At 49.4% G+C, this 12,146-nt stretch overlaps 1 long non-coding RNA gene across 1 annotated transcript; it reads left to right on the top strand.

Moving 5' to 3' along the window:
- The first annotated feature begins 9,100 nt into the window (after positions 1–9,100).
- On the top strand, positions 9,101–11,864 carry LOC116596199. Its single transcript, XR_004288055.1, has 4 exons — positions 9,101–9,198; positions 10,676–10,769; positions 11,448–11,657; positions 11,777–11,864. It is a non-coding gene; the product is annotated as an uncharacterized LOC116596199 (long non-coding RNA).
- The last annotated feature ends 282 nt before the right edge of the window (positions 11,865–12,146 follow it).

The raw sequence follows: 12,146 nt of genomic DNA, 5'->3' as shown, positions 1-12,146 counted from the left end.
CTGGGAGCTAATTAAGTAACATATTAATTATATTTTTCTAATCTTTCTCGTCTACCGGACGAGTATTCAGTCAAACGCTTGCTAAGCACGTACTGTATACACCATAAGTGAACATGTACTTATCTTGTGGAATTACTTTAGAAGTTGCCATCTCGGGGACACCTGAGTACAAAACCTTGTCGCTGATAGATCAGGTTCTCTGTGGACGCCCGTGGGCCTTCAGGCTCAGAGCTCCGCAGTACGGGGGGGTTCCTTCCTTGCCCTGTGAGGGGCCTTAGCAATGCCATCAGTTGCAAAATTTGCAAAATTAAGTATTTTAAGCGTAGCAGACTAAGATGCTGTATCTTTCCCCTCTGATTTCCCGTCCTGTGTTTGGAGTGGACTTGAGCATTTTGGTTTGTTTCTCTGTAGTGCTGAGTGCCTAAGGTAGCTCCGATTCTGGCCAAAGCATTTAGCATTAAGTGGAGTCCAGGAGTGGTGAGGGCCTGTAGGGCTTCCTGGAGGAAGTGGAACTACAGCTGAGTCTGAAAGATTTCCCAGGCGAAGAGAAAGTCATCCAGGCATAAGAAGCTAAGGGAGTGAAGAAGGCCCAGCAGGGGGAACTGACACCAACGGAAATACAATGTCAGCCACGACCATATACAAAATTTAAACATTTCTAGCAGCCAGGATGCCTGGGTGGCTCAGTGGGTCCTGGGATCCAGTCTCACAACGGGCTCTCTGCTCAGCCTCTGTCTGCCTGCTCCCCCTGCTTGTGCTCGCTCTCTCTGATAAATTAGGAAGATCTTTAAAAAAAAAACTCTCTAGTAGCCACATGAGAAAAGTAAAAAGAACACCTGAAACCAATACAACACTGTATGTTAACCACACTGGAATTAAAAATTAGGAAAAAGAAAAATAGATTAAATTTAATAATAGAGTTTAACCCCCAATACCCCCAATGTTATCATTTCAACATATGATCATATAAAAATGATTAATGAGCTATTTTACTTGTTTTTTCATGCCAACTCTTTGAAACCCAGAGTACATTTGATACTTAGAGCACGTCTCAGGTTAGACTGGCCACATTTCAAGTGGCCAATATCAACCGCTAGCTAATGGCTTCTATATTGGACAGCACAGGTCTAGAACCTCCTTCGAGTGCTTGACTGGTTCTTCTCCCGTTGAGTGACTGGAGAGCAAAGCGGGAAAAAGCTAGCTAGGCACCGAAGGCCTCGTGTATCCTGGAGGCTATGGGGAGAACATAAGAATTTAGAGAACACAGATTCAGCCATCAAAAGATGAATTTATCTAGAACATTCTGTCTCTTAAACAAAGGCTTAGATCTGTTCACTGTTCACTCATTCACTGATCCTGTCCCTCACTCATTCCATTCATTCACTTGACGAGTATTTCCTGAATGTCCATTTATTTCAGGCATGGTCCCAGGTTCTGGGGGTTACTCCATGTTAATAGATGTTCCTGGTGGTACAGACGCTCACAGTCCAATGAAGGAAGCAGGTCAGTAAAAAGCTACCGTGAAGGAATATCCAGAAAGTTCCATGGGATCACATAGTAAGCAAGCAGTGTGTTCTCTTTGAGGGAGTCTGATGTTGAAGAGATTTCCTGCCATGGCAGGAAGGCTAGAAGGGATGAGCCAGGCAAGGGCGGGCTCGTGAGTAAAGGCACAGAAGTAGAAAAGTACCGAGTGTGCAGTCACTCGCGGGCAGCGGTCCGTAGCAGGGCTGTTGAGACTAGTCTCAAAAGCTATACTGAGCCACAGAGACAGTGAACACAGCAGGTCAGTTATTATTATTTTTTTTTAAAGCAACACTGGGTTTTAAGAACAAAAATGTCAAAAACATTTTACATGATTAGCTTTCTTGAATTCTAGAACTTTGGGTGCATATTCAGCATTGTTCTTTAGGTGCTCAGTCAATAAGAACGGAGTGTTCCAGAGTTGGGTGACCAAGATTTGAGGCAGTTGCAGAAAGTCCCATTGGCCTTGGTCAGAAGCTGAGCCTGTCAAGCCCCAGCTCCGGGCTATGGTTCCCGAAAAGACTCATGGGGCAACCATAATATTTTCTGAAGGCTCCTCTGCAATGTCTTGATCACCAACCAGAAGTGAATAAACCAGAGGATTTAAGGAGGAGGAAAGGACAGTCCAGGACCTTGACTTTTGCCCCCCCCCCCAGGGCAATGAACAGAATTAGTAACTCAGATTTCCACTAACTTTCATATAATTAATAATAATAATAATAAATAACATATGATAGCTTTGCACGTCCTTCCCCAGATTTTTTAAAGCAGGGTCGGGAGTGGAGATGTTGGTGAATAAAGTGGAAATTTCTTTTTCTTCTATTTCCCTATCATTTCTGCTCTCCCCCAGCTGGGTTACTGTGGCTGCTGCCTGTCTCCCCTTGTCCCTCACCCTGACTTCCGAAAACACCCCTTCCACCCAGAAAGGAGAGGAGACAAAGGCAGATGGGTCTGGGTTAGAAGGAATATGTTGGGGGGACTGTCATGATCGTTATATTTGCTCAGCAGTGAATGCAATGAAATGAAAGCCCCAAGGAAGGAACTGGATTATCAGCCGACCCCGCCTCCCCTGACAGTCAGGGAGGGAGAAGTCGTACTGCACCTCTGGCCCCCCCAGTTTTCTATTGCACGCCCCTGGGTTTTCCCCTTCTCAGCAATTGTGTTCCTTTCTCACGGCCATTGTGACAAGTTAGCTCTAGCTTAGTGGCTTCAGTGATGCAAATTTATTATCTCATGGTTCTGTAGGTCAGAAGTGCCACCCGGGTCTGCCTGGGCTGCCTTCAGGGGTTCCTCTGGGCTGGGCTCCTTCCTGGAGGCCAGGAGAGAGCACCTGTTTCCTTAGCTTCCTACATCCCTGGCTTCTTGGCCCCGCTCCATCTGCAAAGCCACGGATTATGTCCGGCTGAGTCTTCTTCATGTCCCATCTCTCTGTTTTCTCTCTCCTGCTTCCCTCCCCCACTTTTAAGGACCCCTGGGACTACACAGACCCATCCAAATAATTCAGAATAATCTCCCTATTTTAAGATCACTTGATCAGCAACCCTTCCTTCCGCCTGCAAACAGGATTCCCCTTGGATATGTAATGCAGCGTGTTCACCAGTTCTAGGGGTTGGGACATGAACGAATTCTGGGGCCCGTTATCCAGTGGTGACTCCCCCAGGGCACTCGGTGAGTACCGTCCAGTGAAGGAATGAAGGCCCCTCCATGGCAGGCATTCCGGGACTCTTCCCTGTGGCAGACAGGCCTCAGAGAGGTGAACCAACTCACCCAAGCTCCCAGAGCCTCGGCTCTTAGAATCTGTGATCGTCAGAATGGACGAGTCTATCCTGTAGTAACACACGACCCCTCATCTGAGCGGCTCACAACAATAAAGGAATGAAGGAAAATACCGGAGACCGGGTCACTTAAACGACAGAAATTTCTTGTCCCCCAGTTCTGGAGGCTGGAACTTCCAGATCACCGGGCTAGCGGGGTTGCTTTCTCCTGAGGCCTCTCTCAGATTCGTAGGTGGCCATCTTCTCACAGGTTCTTACGTGGCCTTTGGTCTGTGTGAGCCTCACTGCTGTCTCTCCCTTTCCTTGTGAGGACAATAGTTGTATTGTATTAGGGCCTCACCTTATGACCTTTTTGATCTTAATTATCTCCAAAAAGGCCCTATATCTAAATTCAGTCACACTGGAGGTCAGGGCTTTACTGAGTGACTTTTGAGGGAACACTAGTTGGTAATATCGACATGTCCCTTCCTCTTGTGGAAGAATATCTTGGGGATGGGAAGTGGAACATTTTGCAGAAATATATATACTCTCCCCCTCCCCTGATTCTAAACCAGCCTCTCCACGCCAGAGTCCCAACAAGAAGCCCTTCCTCAGGGCTCTCCTGCAACAGATCACGTGCTCACTGAGGAGAGAGTCTCGCCTCCTTCCTCTTGGAACCTTCCATGCTGCCTGCTTGGTGGCCTACACCTTGTCACACTCAGCGTCTTCCTCAGATGTGTGTACGTTATTATTTCATTAGCACCCCTTGCCCATCATGGCCGCCACCCAGGGAACGTCAGCCTCAGGTCGGAGGCTGTGTGGAGAGCTCACCTGGATCCTTCTAGTGAAGCCTGGCAGCAGTCTTGTGCTGAAGAGTGGTGGGGTCCCAGTTCTCAGTCATGGGACCGAATCGGGAAGGTTGAGTGACTTGCCTTGAGGACACACAGGTGAGAAGCAGAGTAGAGATTTCCCCGCAGTCCTGTCTGCCTCCAGGCCACACTCCATGCTACCCTGCCTCTCCCCCAGGCCACCCGCTGGTCTAGGAGAGTCTGGTCCCCTGGACACTGCCTCCATGGCCCACCCCGTCTGGCCTCATCCCTGGCTCCCCCACTCTTCCCACTCTCCTTGGCATTCCAGAACTCTCACACCTTCCTGACATTGTAGGTACGGCTGGCTCTGCTGGGGCTTCCTTCTCCCCTTGTTGCTTGGCCATTCTATGCATTGCTCCAGACTAACTCGGCTCAGAAATTATTCTTCACTGCAGACCCATTAGGATGGCAACAATTTAAAAAAACGGAAAATACCTGGAGTTGGCAAGGATGGGGAGAAACTAGAACCTTCGTGCTCTGCTGGTGGAAGCAGTGGAGGTTCTGTCTACAGATATATTATACCACATGACCCAGCAATTCTCTTCCTAAGTAGATACTCTGAAGAACCGAAAGCTGGGGTGGGGGTGCCGGGGTGGCTCAGTCAGTGAAGTGTCTAACTCTTGACTGGGGCTCAGGTCATGATCTCAGGGTTGTGAGATTGAGCCCCGTGCCAGGAGCCAGGCTGGGCATGGAGACTGCTTGAGATTCTTTCCCTGTCTCTCTGCCCCTTCCCTGCACTCACTCAATCCCCCCCCCCCCAAAAAAAAGTTGGAAGCTGGGACTTACACAGATACGTTGATGTTCATTGCAACATTATTCTCGGGACTCAAAAGGTGGGAACTCCCCACATGTCCACGGGTGGATGAGTGGTTACACCAGATGTGGTATATCCGTACATGGCAGTAATTTTCAGCCTTACAAAGGGATGAATTTCCGACACATGTTATAATATGGCTGAATCTCAGAAGCATATATGCTAACATATATACGGTATATGTATTAAATACACCAGACACAAAAGGACAAATATTATGTGCTTCCACTTCTATGAAACACCTAGATCTATAAAGACAAGAAGTAGAATAGAAGTTTCCAGAGGCTGGGGGAGGGAGCGATGGGGAACTGACGTTTAATGGGGACAGACTTTTTTTGGGGGAAGATGAGAAAGTTCTGGACGTGGCTGCTGGTTATGGCGGCACAACAGTGTGAATGTGCTTAATGCCACTGACTTGAACACGTGAAAATCGTTCAAGTGTAAATGTGATTTCATGTGAACGTTAGGTGTCGGGGGGTTCTCTGCATCAGTATAATGTACTGTTTTGTTCTCTGCTGCTCTGCTGGCGGAGAGTCCTGCCAGGTCAGTGATGGTGTGTGGCCCGGTACCTGACATCATTAGGTTTCTGATACGTGTTTTATTTTAGTGCAAAAAGAAGCGAGTGACCCTCATCCTGGTGTATTTCTGGAAGCGTCCACAGGCACAGTGTTCTCCCTAGGCGCTCCTCTGGGGAGCCCTCGTGCATTGGGCAGCCCAGGAGCACAGCAGGTGCTCGCAGGGAGTATCCACTCGCCTCTGTTTCTCCAAGAGCATCAGGCAAATTGGGACAGAGAGCCACGGGTCCTGGAGGGCCGCCGTTCTGAGAAGAGCCTCTTCCCAGGGCCTGGCGAGGCTGGTCCGCGTTCCAGTGGGAACGACCCAAACCCCGCTGTTCCTGCCTTCAGAGGTCTGTGTGGTCGCTGGTGCCGCCTGGCAAAGAAGGCAGGCATTGCCCCCCCCCCCGCCCCCCCGCCCCCGAACCTGGAGGGCAGGGACATGAGCGCGCCCCCTGCAGGTGGCGGGGGTCAAATCTGCAAAGGCCTCCTATTCCAGGCGAAATGTGTATAAAGCACAGGAGTCGGTAAGCTTCAATGTCGTGATTCTGGGTGGACGACTTAATAGCCTCTCTTGTGCATGTCCCACCACTTATTTCCCTGGTCCTCTTGGTGGGCCATTTTGTTGGCTTCTCTTTTACTTCCCCTGCTACAGGAGGGGCTGCCCTGACCTTGGTACTCGGTATTCGTACTTGCTTAGAATCACATCTGGCTTAAAAGGAGTAGGGCACTGAAGGGTGAGCGCAGGCGTTGCCCCAGTGGCCGGAGGGCGGGGATGTGCCGGCCTTCGGGACAGCCTGGAAGAAGAGAGCCATGGGTCACCCCCTTGGCCACTCCCTTGGCGGCCCTGCCTTCTTCTTCCTTCTGCTCGGTTCTCCCGGTGGAAGATGGCCCCCGCAGTGGTCGCTAGGGCTACCCCACAGAAGGCAGCAGAAACGCACCGTCTCACAGTCCTGGGGACCAGAGGTCTGAAATCAAGGCCGCTGAGGGTGGTGGTCCCTCTGAGACCTGCAGGCGCATCCTCCCTTGCCTCTTCCGGCTTCTGGAGTCTTCCTGGGGCTCCTACATGGCCCATGCATCACTCCCACCTCTGCCTCCCCGCTCACACGGCCTTCTCCCCAAGTCTGTGCATCTCCTCTTCCTTTGTTTCTTAAATATTTTATTTATTATTTATTTGAGAAAGAGGGCATGAGCTGGGGAGGAGAGGGGAGGAGAGGAAGAGGGAGAAGCAGACTTCCTGGTGAACAGGGAGCTCGATCCCAAGACCCCAAGATCATGACCTGAGCCAAAGGCAGACGCTGAACTGGCTGAGCCACCCAGACACCCTGTGTATCTCCTTTTCTTGAAAGGACTCCAGCTGTATTGCATTAAGGGCCCACTGTACCCCAGTATGGTCTCATCTGAACTAATCATATCTGCAAAGACCCTACTCCCAAATAAGTTCATGTTCTGAGGTAGCTGGGGGTTAGGACTTCAACATATCTTTCCTGGGGACAAGATTTGAATAAACTCAGATTTATATGTCAGATCCCAACTTGGCGGGGACAGAATCTTGATCGGTGCAGGTCATGTGCCCAGTCCCATCCCTGACGCCTGTGGGATGGAACTGGATTGCCGATACAGGACTGAAGCGACCAGCCCCCCACCCTGGGATGGAGAGAGATAGGTGGTGCCCAGACAAAGAGGAGGGGCCACTGGTGTTCACTGCAGACATTCTGGAATATCCATTTATTTTATTAAAAAATTTATTTTTTTATTTTTAATTTTTATTTTTAAATTTATTTTTAAGTTTTAATTCTTATTCTGATACAGTTAACATAGAGTGTTACATTAGTTTCAGGAGCGCAACATCGGGATCCCGCATCTCCATGCATCACCCGGTGCCCATCGGACAAGGGCTCCTTCATCCCCGTCCCGTCCCCCCTCCCTGACCCACCTCCCCTCGGGGAACCGTCTGTTTGTTCTCAGCAGTTAAGAGTCTGTCTCTTGGCTTGTCTTTCTCCTTGATTCCCTTGGCTTGTTTGTTTTGTTTCTCCGGTTCCACATATGAGTGTAATCATACAGGATTTGTCTCTTTCTGGTTGATTTATTCTGTTTCGCACAGTACTCTCTAGCGCCATCCATGTTGTTGCAAGTGGTAAGACTTTGTTCTTTTTATGGCTGAGTAATATTCCATTGAATATATATATCACGCCTTCTTTCTTTTTAGAATTTTTTAAAAAGATTTTATTTACTTATATGATAGATAGAGATCACAAGTAGGCAGAGAGGCAGGCAGAGAGAGAGAGAGAGAGGAGGAAGCCTGCTCCCCGCCAAGCAGAGAGCCCGATGTGGAGCTCGATCTCAGGACCCTGGGACCACCACTGGGCCAAAGGCAGAGGCTTTAACCCACTAAGCCACCCAGGCGCCCCTATATCATACCTTCTTTAGTCACTCATCTGTCCATGGACACTTGGGTTGCTTCTATAATGTGGCTATTGTAAATAATGCTGTTATCAACATCGGGGTGCATGTATCCCTTTGCATTTGTGGGTTTCTTTTTTTTTATTTTTTGGGTAAAAAACCTCATAGTGCAATTACTGGATTATAGGGCAGCTCTATTTTCAACTTTTTGAGGAACCTCCACACTCTTTTCCACAGTGGCTGGACCAGTTTGCATTCCCACCAACAGTGCAAGGGCATCTCGGTTTTTAAAAATCACATCTCTTGACTATTTCCTTAGGCTTCCCTTTTAGTGACTCACAAGCCCCTCTCCCTCCCCATGTGTTATTATTAAAAATGTCAAACACCTAGAAATATCGGAAGACTTTTTCAGTAAACATTCACAACCCCCCCCCCCACCTCCGCCCCAAGTTCTACAATCACGATTTACTGATTTGCCATTTCTTACAACTATTCACCTGCCCAGGATCATTTTTAGAGATCTTGATTTCTATTTCCCAGTTATCTCCTAGCTATTCTTAGTCAATTTACAGCTTTATCAGCAGCATTTGAAAGTGCTCGCAACAATTCTCTTCTAAGGTTCCTAAAGGAATACCTTTCCTGGCCTGCGGCTTTCTGACACTGGCCACAGTCTGGGTAGCTTCTGCGAGCTCGCTCACGCACGTCGGGAAGTGGATGGGACTTGGCTAGGACCTCAGCTGGGATGGTTGGTGACAACACCTACTCTGTCCCGTGGGCTCTTTACACAGGCTTTTGTGTGTGTGTATGTTGCGGGGGGCGGAGGTTCCCTTCTGCTCTGGAAGCTGGGTTCAAGAGTGAGCACTCCACGATTCAGGAAGAGACAGAATCTCTCATTAGCTGAACAGCAATAGAACCCAGACTCAAGGCGAAGGGACACAGACCCACGTCTCCGCGACAAGAGTACCAAAGAATTTTATGACCAAGTTTTAAAAGCACCTGCAGCGGTTTATGTTATTAAAGAGTTGGGAGTCGATTCGCAGACTGGAACGCTCTTTTCTCCCTTTGGTGCTGTTGAATACTTTTCATCCCTGCAGGAATCTGCCTTACGCCCCACCCCCACCTGTTTCCTGAAGGTTGGAATTCTCTTGCTTCCTGTCTCTGCGGTGGCCCTGCAAGCAGGTGGAAGGCAAGACTGGTTTCATCGATTTTCACTGCTCCTGAGGCCAGACGGAATGCCCCTTACAAGGCAGGCGCCCCGATAAATGAGTGCCGGACAAGCAAATGTAAGTGAGAGGTAGAAGCGGGTAGAGAGGAGAGGAGGAGGGCTCAGGGCAGGCCAGGTCTCCAACGGAGGGGGCGGGGAGGGCTTCTGGCTGTGCAGGTGGGTGTCACCTCTTATTCAGCAATATCTGAATCGATGTTCCCCCAACGACCAGAAAATGCAAGGGCTTTTCCCTCTGCAGGGTCATAAGTATTTCTGTGGCTTAAAGATCCGAGCTGAGGGCAATAATAAGTGATCTTTAGTGTCGTTCAGCAAACACAGATAACTGGGGGTGTGTTCCTCCTCCAGGAAGCCTTCCTAAACAGGCATTTCAGAGACCAATGTGATCTCCACCCAATATACCACCCGACAAGTCAGACAGGCAGCTCAGCGGCTGACCCAGTGGCCTTTGGTTATATGTTTGGGCCTGGCTTTCCCTTGGTAAACAATTTGCGAGGCTTCTAGACAAAGCTAAAGCCAAAGAGTGAGGGGCTTTACGAGACCAGGCCCAGCCCCTTGAGCTATAGGGCCTCACGGCCACTGTTCAAGTGAGACATGGCCTAAGCCTTCCTTGTTAGACCTTGCTGTCTTTTTGTTGTTGTTGTTGTAGTTAAGATCTTTATTTATTTATTTTTGTCTCTGTGAGAGAGAGAGAGATGGAGGTAGGCGACGAGCAGGGGGAGAAGCAGGCTCCCCACTGAACAAGGAGCCCGATACAGGACTCGATCCCAGGACTCTGAGATCATGACCTGAGCTGAAGGCGGACACTTAAGGAACTGAGCCACCCAGGTGCCCTACATGTTGCTCTTGTAGCAAATCTCAGGAGACGGACGGTGAGCAGAGCTTCGTGGGCACAGATGAGGGCTCTCCTTCTGCAGCCTGCCCAGGTGGCTGGTCTCTAGCTGGAGCTGCTCTGTAGGCAGTGGGCGGTTTTTACGCCCTGCCTCCCATGACCTGTTGGGGCTGATCTTGGAATACCCCAGGGTCTCGGCATGGCTTATGTCCACCCCGTCTGTGGTTAGACTGTGATGGGTAGCATGCTGTGAAGTGCTTCTCCAGAGCAGAGATGGTCTGAACAAGTCACCTTGCTCAGTTTTTCTTGGGTTTCAGAGGTTACAGGTTTGATGCTAAAAAAAGCAAAGGGGCTTCTTGGCTGCCCAATCCAAATGTCGTCCAGGTCCCTTCTGGGCCATGAAGTCCCCGGGACCCCTGTCTGTTGGAGACCCTCCGTGGTGGCCCCCAGGACCACTGGCTCCTGCAGCCTCAGGAATGTCCCACATCCCTTGTCCCCTCCTGATTGAGTAGTTTGGTCCCTCCTACTTCTGCAAATTCTCAGTGCCTTGCCTCCCACGCCAGAGACTGCCTGTGATTTGGCCAAAAGCCAGCAGACCAAGGATGTTGACTTTCTGCTCTCCAAACAAAAGGTCCTCTAGTTACCAGGATCTGCCCTCATTAGCAGGCACAAGGGATTATTAACATTTTTTTTTTTCTTTTCACAGAATCATCAGCAAATCCTGCCAGATTTGAAGCCTCTGTAGTATTCCCCCTCTCCTTCCGCATGGACCCAGACTGGACCGGGTTTCAGCAGCTAAGGTCTCAACTACCACAGCAGCCCCCGGCTTCTGCCTTCTTGTGGTTCTCTTCCATTCCTTCCTTCCCCAGAACTTTCTAGATCTTTCCATAAGTTGAGAGAGGCCCAGGCCCCTTCCTGAGTTTATTTTTTGACGTACTAAAAACCAAAGACATTTCAAGGTCGGGTTACAAGGTTATGATGCATTGTACATGTTTGCTTTTCACAGTATTAATGCTTTATTTTTTTAAAAATGATGATTTTGAAAAATGATTTTATTTATTATTTGAGAGAAAGAGAGAGAGAGAGAGCATGAGCGGAGGGGAGAAGCAGAGGGAGAGGGAGAAGCAGACCCCTGCTGAGCAGGGAGCCAGACACGGGGCTCGATCCCAGGACCCTGGAATCATGACCTGAGCTGAAGGCAGACACTTAATCGACTGAAGCCACCCAGGCACCGAGTATTAATGCTTTAAATGTGAAAAATGTAATGCTTTCCAGTTGTGCTAGTTATAACTGTAGAATTAAAAAATAATATAGTATATTCCAAATGGTCTGACCCGGTGATAGGACACAGGTCCAAAGTAGTTTCATGACCATCCCCCGTTTTTTTACAGTACAACACGCATTTCTTTCTTTCTTTTTTTTTAAATTAACATACATTATTTTCTTCAGCAGCTCTCTCCCTTTTTTTCCCTTGCCAGTATGTCCTTTGAATGTTGACTCCTATTTGAAGATAGCCTTGAACGTCCGACTGTGGATTCCTTCAAGAACTAGAAGCTGGGCTTTCCGGCCACCCACCAAGGCACAAAACAAGCTTCAGTGGCCGAGGTGGCAGCTCTGTGAGGTCCAGAAGACTTCCTCAGGCCTCCTGCCCCACCCTGTGTGCGCCTGCCCGCCCTGGGGAGCCTCAGGTCTTAAGGGAACACTTTGCTCTCTGGCTGTCTATGCCTAGAATGCCCGACCGCCATCCTGCCCTTGACCGGATCCCATTCAGCCTCTAAGGTCTAAGACCATGTGTTTTCCCTTCCAGGAGTGTCCCCATGTGTGCCCCTCAGAAGGTTGAGGGACCCTCCTCCTGCTGCCTGTATCCTGTGCCGCTGACTTCTTACCATGACCTGCAGCACGGTGAGTCTGTGTCTGACCCCCGCCAGGGCTCTGTGAGCAGCTCGAAGACAAGGGCCATGACTTGGTCAGGGCTGCGTCCCGGCTTCTAGCCGGGGCCCAGGGAAATGGATGAATGAGTGAAGGTTCCAGTGAATACATGTAAAAAATGAATGAAATGCCGCAGGGCTCTGTGCCTTATCAGTTCTCCGTTCGTTCTGACCTAGATGATTTTGTTTGAGTTGGTGGAGCGTGGTGAACTTGGGAGGAGGCCATAGTTCCGGCCCAAGGCCAAAGTC

This window comes from Mustela erminea, chromosome 7 (assembly GCF_009829155.1).
Source record: "Mustela erminea isolate mMusErm1 chromosome 7, mMusErm1.Pri, whole genome shotgun sequence".
Taxonomy (NCBI): domain Eukaryota; kingdom Metazoa; phylum Chordata; class Mammalia; order Carnivora; family Mustelidae; genus Mustela; species Mustela erminea.
The sequence above is the reverse complement of the archived record's forward strand: the minus strand, read 5'-3'. Positions and strand labels throughout refer to the sequence as shown.